The sequence below is a fragment of the Nicotiana tabacum genome, chromosome 10 (assembly GCF_000715075.1).
Source record: "Nicotiana tabacum cultivar K326 chromosome 10, ASM71507v2, whole genome shotgun sequence".
NCBI lineage: Eukaryota > Viridiplantae > Streptophyta > Magnoliopsida > Solanales > Solanaceae > Nicotiana > Nicotiana tabacum.
This window is the reverse complement of record NC_134089.1, coordinates 16,959,810-16,973,377: the sequence shown is the minus strand read 5'-3', so window position 1 is coordinate 16,973,377 and position 13,568 is coordinate 16,959,810. Positions and strand designations below refer to the sequence as shown.

The 13,568-nt window shown below is 38.3% G+C and overlaps 1 pseudogene; it reads right to left on the bottom strand.

Moving 5' to 3' along the window:
* Positions 1–208: 208 nt before the first annotated feature.
* On the bottom strand, positions 209–6,427 carry LOC107777669 (ABC transporter G family member 31-like; annotated as a pseudogene).
* Between the last annotated feature and the right edge of the window lie 7,141 nt (positions 6,428–13,568).

Here is a 13,568-nt window from a genome sequence, read left to right as displayed (position 1 = left end):
AACAGGAACTGAAGAAGTGCAGATATCATGTCCAAGACAAATGGACCAAGTTAGTAGGCTGACAAAAGTCTTTTTTTTTTGGGGTGGGGGTGGGGGTTATGCAATTAGAAGAGTTGAAGTCAGCAAGCAACAAGGAGTAAGGACACAAATGCATCACTAGTGGAACTAAGAAAGGAAAAGTGAGCGAGAAGGGGAGGAGCCAATATTAGTCAGTAACCATTATATATTACTAATATTGTAAATCCAAAAACCTGATACATAGAACCAAGTCATACCCCTATGCAATAGCAATCACAGTGGAAATGTCAGAACTCAAGTAGTAGAAACTCTAAAGCATTACTATATATCCGCAAAACCAAATATAACGTAAATACTTCAAACACTTAGAATGTTAAAAAGTACTAGTTGAAATGGAGCATAGCTCATCTAATTAAGTAGCTTTAGGGAGGCAACATATATAGAGATGAGGAGCACCCCAAAGCCATCCACTACAGCCGCTGACAACCAAAGTGTACCCGGGCCAAATACACCACGTAGTGTCCATGCAATCGGGTTGATGTGGTATAACCACATCCACCATCCCGGGATCCTCTATATGACAAAACAAAAAAATGAGATTCATAAGGTTAGAAAGATATGTTAATTAGTTGGATATCTATATATATGATCAGTAATAATTTGAATAGCTAGTTTACTACACTTACCGGTGTAGGAACTATAAATCTTCAAGTGAGACTCCCCAGGGAATATACGAGGGATGAAATAATGGCGGCTACATGTCTGTTTCTTGCAACACCTACCACCATCATACCGTAAAAGGTAAAATAGGTGGTCAGAAGCAAGAACATGATGTAAATGAAAATCGTGCCTGCACAAGATCCAACGATACATAAGTTTAACCAGCTATTTTCCGTCATTCCTAGTCTACAATAATTAAAGCAGGTGCGAACATACCTGCTGCCCTCACTAAGCCCAACATAGAATAGGTAATGGCTCCAAATAGTACAGTCTGGGCCAGGACATAAATAACCTCAATCAGCCCCTGATAGACAAACCAAAAAGGAAAGCATTAGATGCCATTTTAGTCTTTTAAAGTTGAGAAAAAGAAACTTAAAAGAAAATTGCGAGTAGGCTACCTGAGATGCTGCATATACTACGCAGGAGTACATCCCTGCATCTCTCTCCCTACGGAAAACGGGTCTTCCCATTGAAACAATGGGCTGTATGGAGGAAGAATTCTGGACCCCAAGAAATAAAACTGACGTATAAAAGAAGCACATTATGATGTCTTAAGTTGAGACCCTGGCAAATCATTTCAAGGAAATTGTTAGAGATTATATCTGACCAGCAACAAGTTATTAGCAAGCTCTTCTATCTTATGGAAATAAATACTTCACCTTTTTGGACTGACATCCCAAAATACGCAACCAAGTGCTGTTGCACTCACAGTTGTGGAGAAGAATCTCACAATTATAATGTGCTGGATTTCTCCAGTATACAAGACTTTGCTTCCACAGGCACATTTTAAGCTGATAAAGTACAGATGTGTTATATTTGGAAGTGAACCTCAGAGGTTTTGAGTTTTCTGCTGGTGGAAGCATAGTTCTGGCTTCAACTTCCCTGTGTTTAAGAAGAAGAAAAAATTAGAACATGAATTCTACAATATTGTCAACAGGAAAAAATGAAGAAGATAGAGGTCAATACTAAATTTACATGCCCTTAAATATCACCTGTAGAGTGCAGAACTTCTGTATATTTCAGCAAAATCTCGTCCTATTCTTGCTTCAGCAGCTGGTGTACTTATCTGAAGCATCCACGTTGCAGGATTGCAACCATTAGGAATTGGGGGTATCCCATCAATACCCTGCCAAATATTATATAATAAGAAAGCAGCGAAATGTGAGCAGATGAATCATCTCAATAGTCGGTAACACACAGTAGAAGAAGCTTCGCGTCAATTTTAAGGGCACATAACACATTTTATACATCTTGAGAATTGCTTTCCCAAGAATAGTAGAAACAACCATATTGAAACATCAAGTGGACAGCCAAGTTCATACCTGGAAATAGTTAATCATAGTTTGTGAATTGTTCCCACGCTGTCCTCCATATATCAGTTGTCCCCCGTGTTTCATTAGAAGAAGCTACAAGTTGTGGCATCACATCAGCACAGCTCGTGCCTTTTATCTATTTGAGAAAAATAGTGCTATCTTACCTCGTCAAATGTTTCAAAAATATCAAAACTTGGATGGCGAATAGAGCAGACCACAATTCTTCCGCCATGTGCTACATCACTAACAGTTCGCATGACAATAGAAGCAGCTCGTGCATCAAGACCAGATGTAGGATCATCCATAAAAAGTATCGCAGGATTTGCTACAAGTTCTACTGCAATTGTCAAGCGTCTTCTTTGGTCGGTTGATAAGCCAGAAATGCCAGGCAAGCCAACTAAAGCATGCCTTAGAGAGTCAAGTTCCAGTAATGCCATTATTTCTTCAACAAACTCCTGAAAAATCAGAAAGTCAAAGGGGTTCTGAGATTTAACCAAACAGATCAATCACAATACAGTGAAGTTAACAACAAGAATATAAAAATGGAACCAAAAGCCACAAGCACTACTAACCAGTCTTTGTTTTTCATTCACTTTTTTGGAGAGCCGGAGATAAGACGTAAAACATAGGGATTCAAAAACTGTCACTTGAGGAGAATGTATATCATTCTGTTCAACATATCCTGAAATTCTCGCAAAAGTCTCTTGTTTTTTTGGGTAGCCTGATATCCTAATATCACCCTCTACATATCCAGTAGTCTTCCTACCAGCTAGGCAATCCATCAATGTGGTTTTCCCCGCTCCACTTGCACCAACCAATCCAATAAGAACGCCAGGTGATAATACTCTACTAACATTGGACAGTAGCTGCAACCTTTTCTGCGGTATTCCCATTTCCTGAAAAAATGATACATGTTCTTCAGCTTGAAATAAATTCCGTAGGCGAAAGTAAACAAAATTCTCCTTCGTGGATACCTTTGCAAGTCAACAAAATAGTTGACATTATGGAAAGTCATGGTTACTTGTTTGAAAGGTAGGCGCAATTCTGACTGTCTAGTCCCCCCCTGGCCACGGTTGCTATTTCCTGCACAAATGATTATGATAAATAGGACACCAAAAGAGGATCTCTCACATTGATACACAGGCCCAAAATTCAAGAGAGATGATTATTTACCACCAGGAACTGAATTTACACCACTGGCATCTGTTGGAATAATTGCCCTAGATTTTCTTAGTGCTGCAGTAGTAAAGACATAATATATTGAGTCCAGCATAAAATGGATGTGATGACTCTACATGAATAATAGGATATTTTCACTTACGGTTGAGAAAAGTCAAGGCTACAGTCAGAATAATGTTGAGAAGCAACACAGAGAGCAACAGAACTCCCAATCCCAACCAGTACCAGTAACCAGATGTCGGTAGGCTGTGCGATTGCAGAACACTGTAACCAAGCGTGACATTTCCGCTGGTTGTCTTCTACAAGATTCAAAAATTTAAGTTTATTACTAGGCTATTATTTGTTCTCTATGAATAATGTATCCAGGTTTCCTATGGTAGAGAAAGCACACCTCAATCCATCTTGTCGCAGTGAATTCATTAACAGAAATTGCTCGCTGTCCATACGACAATGGTGACACCCAAAATGCCCATACGAACCATGGCTTGATCATTTCTGTAAGCAAGGCACCTCTTTCAATAAAAAAGACATTCCTTTAAACAATGAAAGAAAAAAACAAACATACCTTTTGGCAAGATAAAACCACCCAGTAAAAATATGATTAGCACAGCTGATCCAAAAGTATTTGCAATAATTATATCTCGTGACAAAGAAGCTATTAACCGAAAGAGACCCATCGCCATTTGGTGTACCGAGAAGAGTAAAAACATGTAGCTGAAAAATCTGTGAAAAGAAAAGGCAATGTAAGCAGAATATATCAATATAAATTATAATGCTATGTTGTGTGAAGTCAATATATAAAGCAATGTATATACCTCCCAGCACCAGGTGCAAATCCTACAGTCCAGTATACAACATAAGACCATACAAGAGCTTCAATAACAGAGTAAGGTAACGACAAGATCCAACTACACAATGACCACACCCACGCAGGATAGAAGAAATTATCTCTTTGCTTATAGAATACTGGGAGCCGATATATAAAGAGAGACAGTTCTGAGAATCCGTCGAGCATCATATGAACCAGACCGAAAAACAAGCAGGAAAGATACAAGTTCCCGTTCACCAGATCTGTGGGATGTAACCTTGTTCTTAGAAACATTGTGCCTGTGACGGATCCGACAAATGCAACCTGTAACAGGCAGGAGAGAAAGTTTCCCCATACATGAGATGGGAAAAATTGCACTAAGGAAAAAGGGTAAGACGGGCAGAAGACGGAATTGCTTTGGGATAAGAGAACAAACTACTTAAGCATACCTGACAAGTTCTTAAGATGTATAGAAAACTATGCCTTCTCATTAGAAGCATTTCTCTTGAAAAACAACTCTTAAAGAGCTCCCATCTGGACTCAGCAAACTTTGTCATAGATAAAGCCAAACGATGGCTCCTGGATCTATCATATGGATTCGAAAGAGAGGATCTTAAATCCAGACCGCATCTGTGGCTTCTAAAAGCTAGAGAAATTCTCTTAGCAGAAATGAACCCATCACAATCAGCCCGGTATTTTGCCAGATTTTTCCCGGAGGCAATATGCAAGTATACTGATTAAGTACCAAGTCCAACTCTGGGATATAAAGCACTATAATGAACATACCTCTTGAATAAAATCAACGACATCCTTACGATCTGGCAATTGAAATCCTAACCACTCAAAAAATGGAATAACATCTTCTCGAGGGCCATGGTACAGGACATATCCTTCAGATAGTAATACAAGATCATCGAACAATTCGAAAGTCTCTTGTGAAGGACGACAAAGAGCCATCATCACAGTTCCTTCCATTATATGAACAAAATTTTGTATGCACTTGACTATTTTGGAACTTGTACTACTGTCATGTCCGGTAGAAATCTCATCCATGAACAGTGTTTTCCTGGGACCAACAATCATTTCTCCTGCAGGTAGGAAATATTAGCGTGCAAAAGCTGAAACTTACATTTCATGAGGCCATGTCCCTTCTCCGATCATATTAACTTCCAAAAATAAGATATTTTTTTTCCTAGGATAATCCCCAAACTATCAACTCGACTAGAATATATATACAACAACAACAACAACAACAACGACCCTATATATATATATATAAAAAAAAAATCAGCGAGAGAGAGAAAGAGAGAGAGAAACCTGTTGTACCTATCTTCCTTTGTTCACCTGAAACTCCTCTTATCGCGTCATTACCAACTAATGTGTCTGAACATATATCAAGTCGAAGAACATTCAAGACATAGTCTGCTCACACATTGTGATTTGTTCCACCAACAGAAGATGCCTGAAAGGTTATATTGGTTTCATGCTCAAAAGTCAAACATGAAAACAACCAGAAAAAAGGGTTATGAAAGATCAGAATGAAACCTTCGTATATGCTTCTATCTCAGACTCCAGACGTATATCTTCTTCCTTCTCTAAACGATCAAGTTCTTTCATATACTCTACCGCAAAAATAACAGGGCAAGTTCAGAAAAGCAAACATTATTCTCATGGGATAAATTAGAATGTCCTCCTTGTCTCTAAACTATATACTTTCTGTATTGATCTCGAATTCCTCCTCTTGACCATATTGTAGGCCAAATTGGTCATCATCTTTCTTTAGGGTATATATCGTCCTCTTTCAATCAGAAGTACGGACTGATTCTGTCAACGATGCAACAACTCTCTAAAGCACAAAAGGAGAGAAGTTCCAAAAGAGCCTAATTCCGATACTAGTCTAATTATTCCTGCTTCTAGCTCATTATCAAATGAAAATGCAGAAATGATGGTGGCTTAACTTCCAAAGATTGACAAATTAGCTACTTCAACTTCAACTTTTTTTAAGCATGTTAATGTAATGAATTCATTTATGATATAGAAACATAGAGTACAAGGTTAATAAAGCAACACTATAAAGATCCCAGGGATTTGATCAAGTGGTAAGAGGGGAACGCGTGACATTTAGGTATATAGCTTTCGATTGAAGTAAGACAAAACCATATTTATGTAATGTAAAACATAAATATCGATTAAGGATCACAAGAAAAAGCGAAGAGCAAATTACCTTCAAAATTGTGATTTTCACCTTGGCATCTAGCTGCGAAATCTACTGTTTCTCTTACGATAAGCTCTGGAATATGATTATCTGTCTGAATAATGTAAACTGAAGTCCCTGCTGTTGAATATGTCTTCATCCCACATTGGTGGTAGACTTCTATTTGGGAGAAAATTGCTCCTTACAAAGAGGCCTAATATTTAGGATTTATATACACCTCTAAAAGCCATTTGTATCTTCTCTTAGTATTATTTCACTTATATTTTGGAGTGGAATAAAATATTGGTTGTGTCCGAGGAAGTAAGCGAAATTGGCCGAAACTCGTAAATTCTGATGTTCCTTTTATTGTTATTTTATTGTCTTATTTATTATTTGGTGGCTGCCATAATTTTTGGTATAGTAGTTGTGATTCATTCACACTATATACATTTGGCTTCCGCAACAATTGGTATCAGAGCCAAGGTACTGTCTAAGTATGCTCTGTGGTTGCAGCATAGTCTGATCTTCCACATCAGAAAAGATTTATCTTGGTAACTGAGTCAAGGTTCTGTTTGAGTATGCTCTGTGGTTGTAGCTTAGTCTGATCTTCCACACCAGAAAGGAAATAATCTTAATTTGTGTCGTCAGCTATTAAATAATATTTGTGTCAAAGATGGGAGACAATAAACAAGAAGAATCTACATCAAGTGTCAACAATACGTCATCATTGGCATCTTTACTTATGATAAAAATTGTGTCAAATGCGAAATTTGCGGTAGAAATTTTTGACGGATCAGGACATTTTGGGATGTGGCAAGGCGAGGTTCTAGATGTCCTTTTTCAACAAGGGCTAGATCTTGTCATTGAAGAAAAAAGACCGGAGGTTATTGGAGAAGAAGATTGGAGAATTATCAACCGTGTTGCTTGCGCTACCATTTGATCCTACCTTGCTAGAGAGCAGAAATATCCATACACAAAGGAAACTTCTGCAAGTAAATTATGGAAAGCACTGGAGGATAAATTTTTGAAGAAAAATAGTCAAAATAAATTATACATGAAGAAGAGACTGTTTCGCTTCACCTATGTTCCTGGTACCACGATGAATGAACATATCACCAGTTTCAATAAGTTGGTCATAGATTTACAAAATATGGATGCAACTTTTGATGATGGTGACTTGGCTTTGATGTTGTTGGGGTCACTTCCTGATGAGTACGAGTACCTTAAAACTACTCTACTCCATAGGAATGACGAAATTTCTCTCAGAGAAGTTTGTTCGGCTTTGTACAGCTATGAACAAAGAAAAGGAGAAAAATAGAAGGGCGGAGAAGGAGAAGCACTGGTTGTGAGGGGTCGTCCTCAAAATCAAACGAGGACAAAGAAAGGAAGATCCAAGTCAAGATCTAGACCTAGCAAAGATAAATGTGCCTTTTGTCGAGAAAAGGGGCACTGAAAGAAAGACTGTCCGAAGTTGAAGAATAAGGCCAAACATAACAATAGAAAGGCCATTATGGATTCAAATGTAGTTGATGGTGATGATTCAGACTTCTCATTAGTTATAACAAAGCCATCAACATTATCAGACATATGGTTGATGGACTCGGCTTGTAACTATCAATGTGTCCCAAAAGGGACTGGTTCATGGATTTTCAAGAAAGAGAATATGGAGTTGTCCACACAGCGGATAACAACCCTCTTACCTCTTATGGCATTGGTTCAATACGATTAAGGAACCATGATGGAATGATTCAGAACATTAACAGATGTTCGATATGTACCAGGTTTGAAAAAAAATCTCATCTCTGTGGGAGCCCTAGAATCAAAAGGGTTCAAAATCATTGTAGAAAATGGAGTGATGAGAGTATGCTCCGGTGCACTAGTGGTAATGAAGGCCAATCGGAAGAACAATAACAGGTACCGTTATCGCGGTAGTACAGTTATTGGGACAGCGACAGTAACATCCAGTGACGAAAAAGAGGCAACCAGGCTATAGCACATGCGCTTGGGACATGCTGGAGAAAAATCCTTGAAAACTTTATCAGATCAAGGATTGTTAAAAGGAGTAAAGGCTTGCAACTTGGAGTTTTGCGAGCATTGTGTCAAAGGGAAACAGATAAGGGTTAAATTTGGTACAGCGATCCATAATACTAAAGGTATTTTGGATTATGTACGCTCTGATGTTTGGGGTCCTTCCAAAACACCTTCATTGGGTGGGAAGCACTATTTTATAACCTTTGTTGATGATTTTTCCCGAAGAGTGTGGGTGTATACAATAAAGAGCAAAGATGAAGTGTTGAGAATTTTTCTCAAATGAAAAATGATGGTGGAGAATCAAACATGCAGGAGGATTGTATTCGCACAGACAATGGAGGTGAATACTAAATGATCATTTTAATAAGGTCTGTGAAAATGATGGCATCGTCCGACACTTCACTGTCAGACATACACCACAACAGAATGGAGTGGCAGAACATATGAACTGGACCTTGCTGGAGAAGGTACGATGTATGTTGTCCAATGCTGGCTTGGGCAAAGAATTTTGGGCTGAGGCAGTTACATATTCATGCCACATCATTAATCGCTTACCATCTACTACTATTGATGGCAAGACACCATTTGAAAAATGGTATGGAAAGTCTACTGTAGATTATGACTCTTTGCACGTGTTTGGCTCAATTGCATATTATCATGTGACAGAGTCAAAATTGGATCCAAGGGCAAAGAAGGCTATTTTCATGGGGATTACTTCTGGAGTCAAAGGATATCGCTTATGGTGTCCTATGACAAAGAAAGCAATATTCAACAGGGATGTTACCTTTGATGAATCTGCTATGGTAAATAAGGTAACAAAAGATACCAAACAAAATGAGGGTGCTTCTAAGCAGGTGGAGTTTGAGGGAAAATTTAATTTTCCTACACAAGAAGCAGAAGAGGAAACAAATGAAGATTATCCTCTGGAAGAAGAGCCAGTAGAGGGAGATTTCAACTCAGGAACCTCGACAACAACTTGAATCAATAGCAACCAGTAAACCAAAAAGGACAATAACAAAACTTGTTTGTCTTATAGAGACGGTTGCTTGTGCTGCCTCAATTGTAGCTGATGATGTTCCTACCACTTATAAAGACGCAGTCCAAAGTTCAGAAGAAGATAAGTGGAGGATTGCCATGAATGATGAAATACAGTCTCTTCATCAAAATCATTCATGGAGATTGGCCAATCTCCCGAAGGGAAAGAAAGCAATTGGGTGCAAATGGGTATTTGCAAAGAAAGAAGGATTTCCTAACCAAAAAGATGTTCGCTACAAAGCAAGATTGGTGGCCAAAGGATATGCTCAAAAGGAGGGAATTGATTACAATGAAGTGTTTTCTCCCGTTGTAAAACATTCCTCTATTAGAATTATGTTGGCTTTGGTAGCACAATTGGATTTGGAACTAGTTCAGATGGATGTAAAAACTGCGTTTTTACATGGAAACTTGGAGGAGGAAATCCACATGACTCAGCCAGAAGGATTCAAAGTTGTTGGAAAGGAAAATATGATGTGCAAACTTGAAAAATCGTTATACGGATTTTAACAATCTTCTACACAATGGTACAAACGATTTGACAAGTTTATATTGCGCCGAGGGTACAAGAGAAGCAAATACGATCATTGTGTGTATTTGCGCAAGCTTAAAGATGGTTCCTTTATATATCTTCTCCTATATGTTGATGATATGTTGATAGCTTCCAAGAATTCGGAAAAAATTGATAAGTTGAAGATTCAACTGAAGAAGGAGTTCGAGATGAAGGATCTGGGTGAGGCAAAGAAAATTCTTGGCATGGAGATAATAAGAGATAGACGCTCAAAGAAACTTTGTTTATCTCAGAAAGAATATTTGAAAAGAGTACTACAACGTTTTGGCATAGATGAGAAGATTAAGCCAGTTAGTACTCCACTTTCTCCCCATTTTAAGCTAAGTACTACTATGTCGCCAAAAGATGAAGTTGAACAAGGGTATATGTCAAAGGTACCATACGCAAATGTTGTTGGTAGCTTGATATATGCAATGGTCTGTACGAGACCTGACATTTCACAAGATGTTGGAGTTATTAGCAAATATATGCATAATCCAGGAAAGGAGCATTGTCAAGTTGTGAAGTGGATTCTATGGTATATTCATAATACTGTAGATGTTGGATTAGTTTTTGAGCAGGAAGGCAATCAGTCTGTAGTTGGATATTGTGACTCAGATTTTGCGGGTGATCTGGACAAACGAAGATCAACTACTGGTTATGTGTTTACTTTTGAAAAGGCACCAATTAGTTGGAAGTCTACTTTACAATCAACAGTTGTTTTGTCTACAACAGAGGCAGAGTACATGACTATTACAGAGGCTGTGAAGGAGGCAATTTGGCTTCAGGGGTTGCTAAAAGAGCTTAGTATTGGACAAAAAAGTATCACAATTTTTTGTGATAGTCAAAGTGCTATTCAATTAGCGAAGAACCAAGTTTATCATGCAAGGACGAAGCACATTGATGTTCGGTATCATTTCATACGAGAAATCATAGAAGAAGGTAGAGTCATGGTGAAGAAAATTCATGCTACAGAGAATCATGATGATATGCTGACAAAAGTAGTGGTTGCGGTCAAGTTTCAACATTGTTTGGATTTGATCAACATTGTTAAACACTGAAGATTGAAGATGAAGATACAACCAAAATTTGTTACTGAGAGAAAATTGAAGATGTGGAATTTTGCCAAGGTGGAGATTTGTTGAATATGTCTTCATCCCACATCGGTGGGAGACTTGTATTTGGGGGAGTATTGCTCCCTATAAAGAGGTCTAATGTTTAGGATTTATATACACCCCTCATTTGCCTTCTTATCCTTTTAAGACATTTGTATCTTCTCTCTTTAGTATTATTTCACTGTATTTTGGAGTGGAATAAAATATTGGTTGTATTCGAGGAAGTAGGCGAAATTGGCCGAACCTCGTAAATTCTGATGTTCCTTTTATGGTTGTTTTATTGTCTTATTTATTATTTGGTGGCTGCCACATTTTTTATATAATAATTGTGACTCGTTCACACTATATACATTTGGCTTCCACAACACCTGGACACAAAACTCGTCCAGCCTATGCCCATTATAGGTGATATTCCCAATTCGCTGTAGCCAAGAAGAATTATGTTAGTCTTGTACTTGCTGGCATTCTTTTCCTATCTAAATAAGGTTTCAATGGAAGGTAAAAGCTTCCTCAAACAAATAAATTAAGTTAAAAAGCACATATAGTAGAGATTATTAAAACAAAAGACAAATTAAGAAAAGGTAGTGAAGGCTATAATTGTATTTAACACAAAAGGCAATTTCACTTTTTCCTAGAAAGTAGGACTAGAGCCTCCTTTTTTCATTTTAAAGCTCACTGTGAGCACGTGATTTTTGTTTCGCACGACAATCGCTCCAAAAGGAAATAAAAAAATAATAATTGGCCCTGCTGTACAAATTTTGGATTTCTGTGCGGCACCTTGTTGATTTATTTGTGACTTCGGCCCATTTTTATTTATTTACTTTATTAAAACAAAATTCAAAAAATATATGTGTCCTGCATAATTCGAACCGTAATCCGGTCGTTGAATAAGAAAATCACGAATGGGCATCTTCGTCCGTGATTTTATTTTGATTAACTTTACCTGTTTTGAAATATTTTAGTGTGTGTGCAAATAATTGTATTGAGTGTGTGTTTAATTTTAATTTGATTTTTTTTGGCTTAGTTTTAAAATAAATAAGAAAAAAAAAAGAAAAAGAAAAAATATATATTGAAAGGACCCCTTTCCCTCCCGGACTTGGGCCAATTTTAACAAAATTGGCCCAAACAAACAGCCCAAAACCCAGGCCTGCCCGGTCCAACACCACCTGATGCCCAGAGAATCCAAACGACGTCGTTTTGGTACAGGTTGATCTGGGCCGTTGATCTCAAATTGATCAACGGCCAAGATCACATTTCCTATACCCACGAACAGAACCCGACCCGTTTCCACCCGGACCAACCCGAACCCCCTTTAGTTGAAACGACATCGTTTCCCCGAGGCCTTTAGATCCAAGCCATTGATTCCAGTTAATCCGATGGCTGAGATCAGCCGCCTATTCCATATATAAGCCTATAACCTTACCCTGCCCCCCCCCCCCCATCAGATACCCCAGCTCCCGTCTTCAACCTCATCCCTATCAAACCCTAGAGCCGCCCCTGTATCCTCCACCATGAAAACCGGCGGCATGGACGCCGGTGACCTTCCCCTTAACACCCTAGAACCCCCTTGCCATCCTGAGCATGAATCCATTAACCCTGTAGTTCGAATCCCTCCCCACCTTCTCGAATCTTCATTTGAAGGTTCGAGTCGAAACTCGATCTACACGGTTCAACCCTAGCTTCACACCAGATACTCCCCAGACCCCCCTCGTGACCAAACCATACTTGGTTTGGTCCGAATCTGATCAGGGAAGCCTGAATCCCAGATCTAAGTTTGAAAGGTTTTGTGTCCTTCGTCACTGGTTCATACCGGTTCAACCGAAGAGATTAAGGTCTAATGGACTTCAATCAAAGTGTTTCTCAGATGAGAAACACTTCGATTAAAGTCCATTCAGCCTTAAGAAAGTTTGTCCAAATCCAAGTTCAAACTGTTAAACTTTTCAAGTTTTAAGGTAAGTCTGCTTTCTTTTCCTTTATTTGTTTTTAGTCCGTATGATTTGTTTTAAAAGACTGTTCATATTTGTTTTAATTTTTATCAACTTTTGTTTGTCCACTTTGTTTGAACATCTGTGTTTGTCTGAATCCCTCTCCTCCTATTCTGATACGGCATGCGTATTGGTTGTATTCCAATTTGTACTGACTAACTGATTCCTCGAAGTACCATTCTATTTTAATCAGTATAAGTCGAGTCATGTGTCCCATACTTCTGAATGTCTGATTTTTGGCTACGATTGTGTACGTTAATGCTAATATAGTCGAGTCGACATGAGTCGTCAATTAGTTTCAACTGTCTGAGCATAGCAAATCGATTTGCTTCTGTCGAACATTTTTTGAATCAATTGAGAAACAATTTTGTTTACTTATAGCTGTTGATTTGGATCAGTAATGTAAAAGGGATGTTTGGTTTAAATGCTGAATTGGAGGGCATGTGCACTCTTGCACAGCATTTGCATTGGTGCACCTCATGTGCATTGGTGCACCTCATGTGCTTTGTGCACAACCTGTGGCCTGCATAAAGGTCCTTGTTTAATTTTAAAATGGTTTGACAGCATATGCTGTCAACATATCCTACTGCTCATACTTGCTTTTAGTTAAATAAAATGGAAAA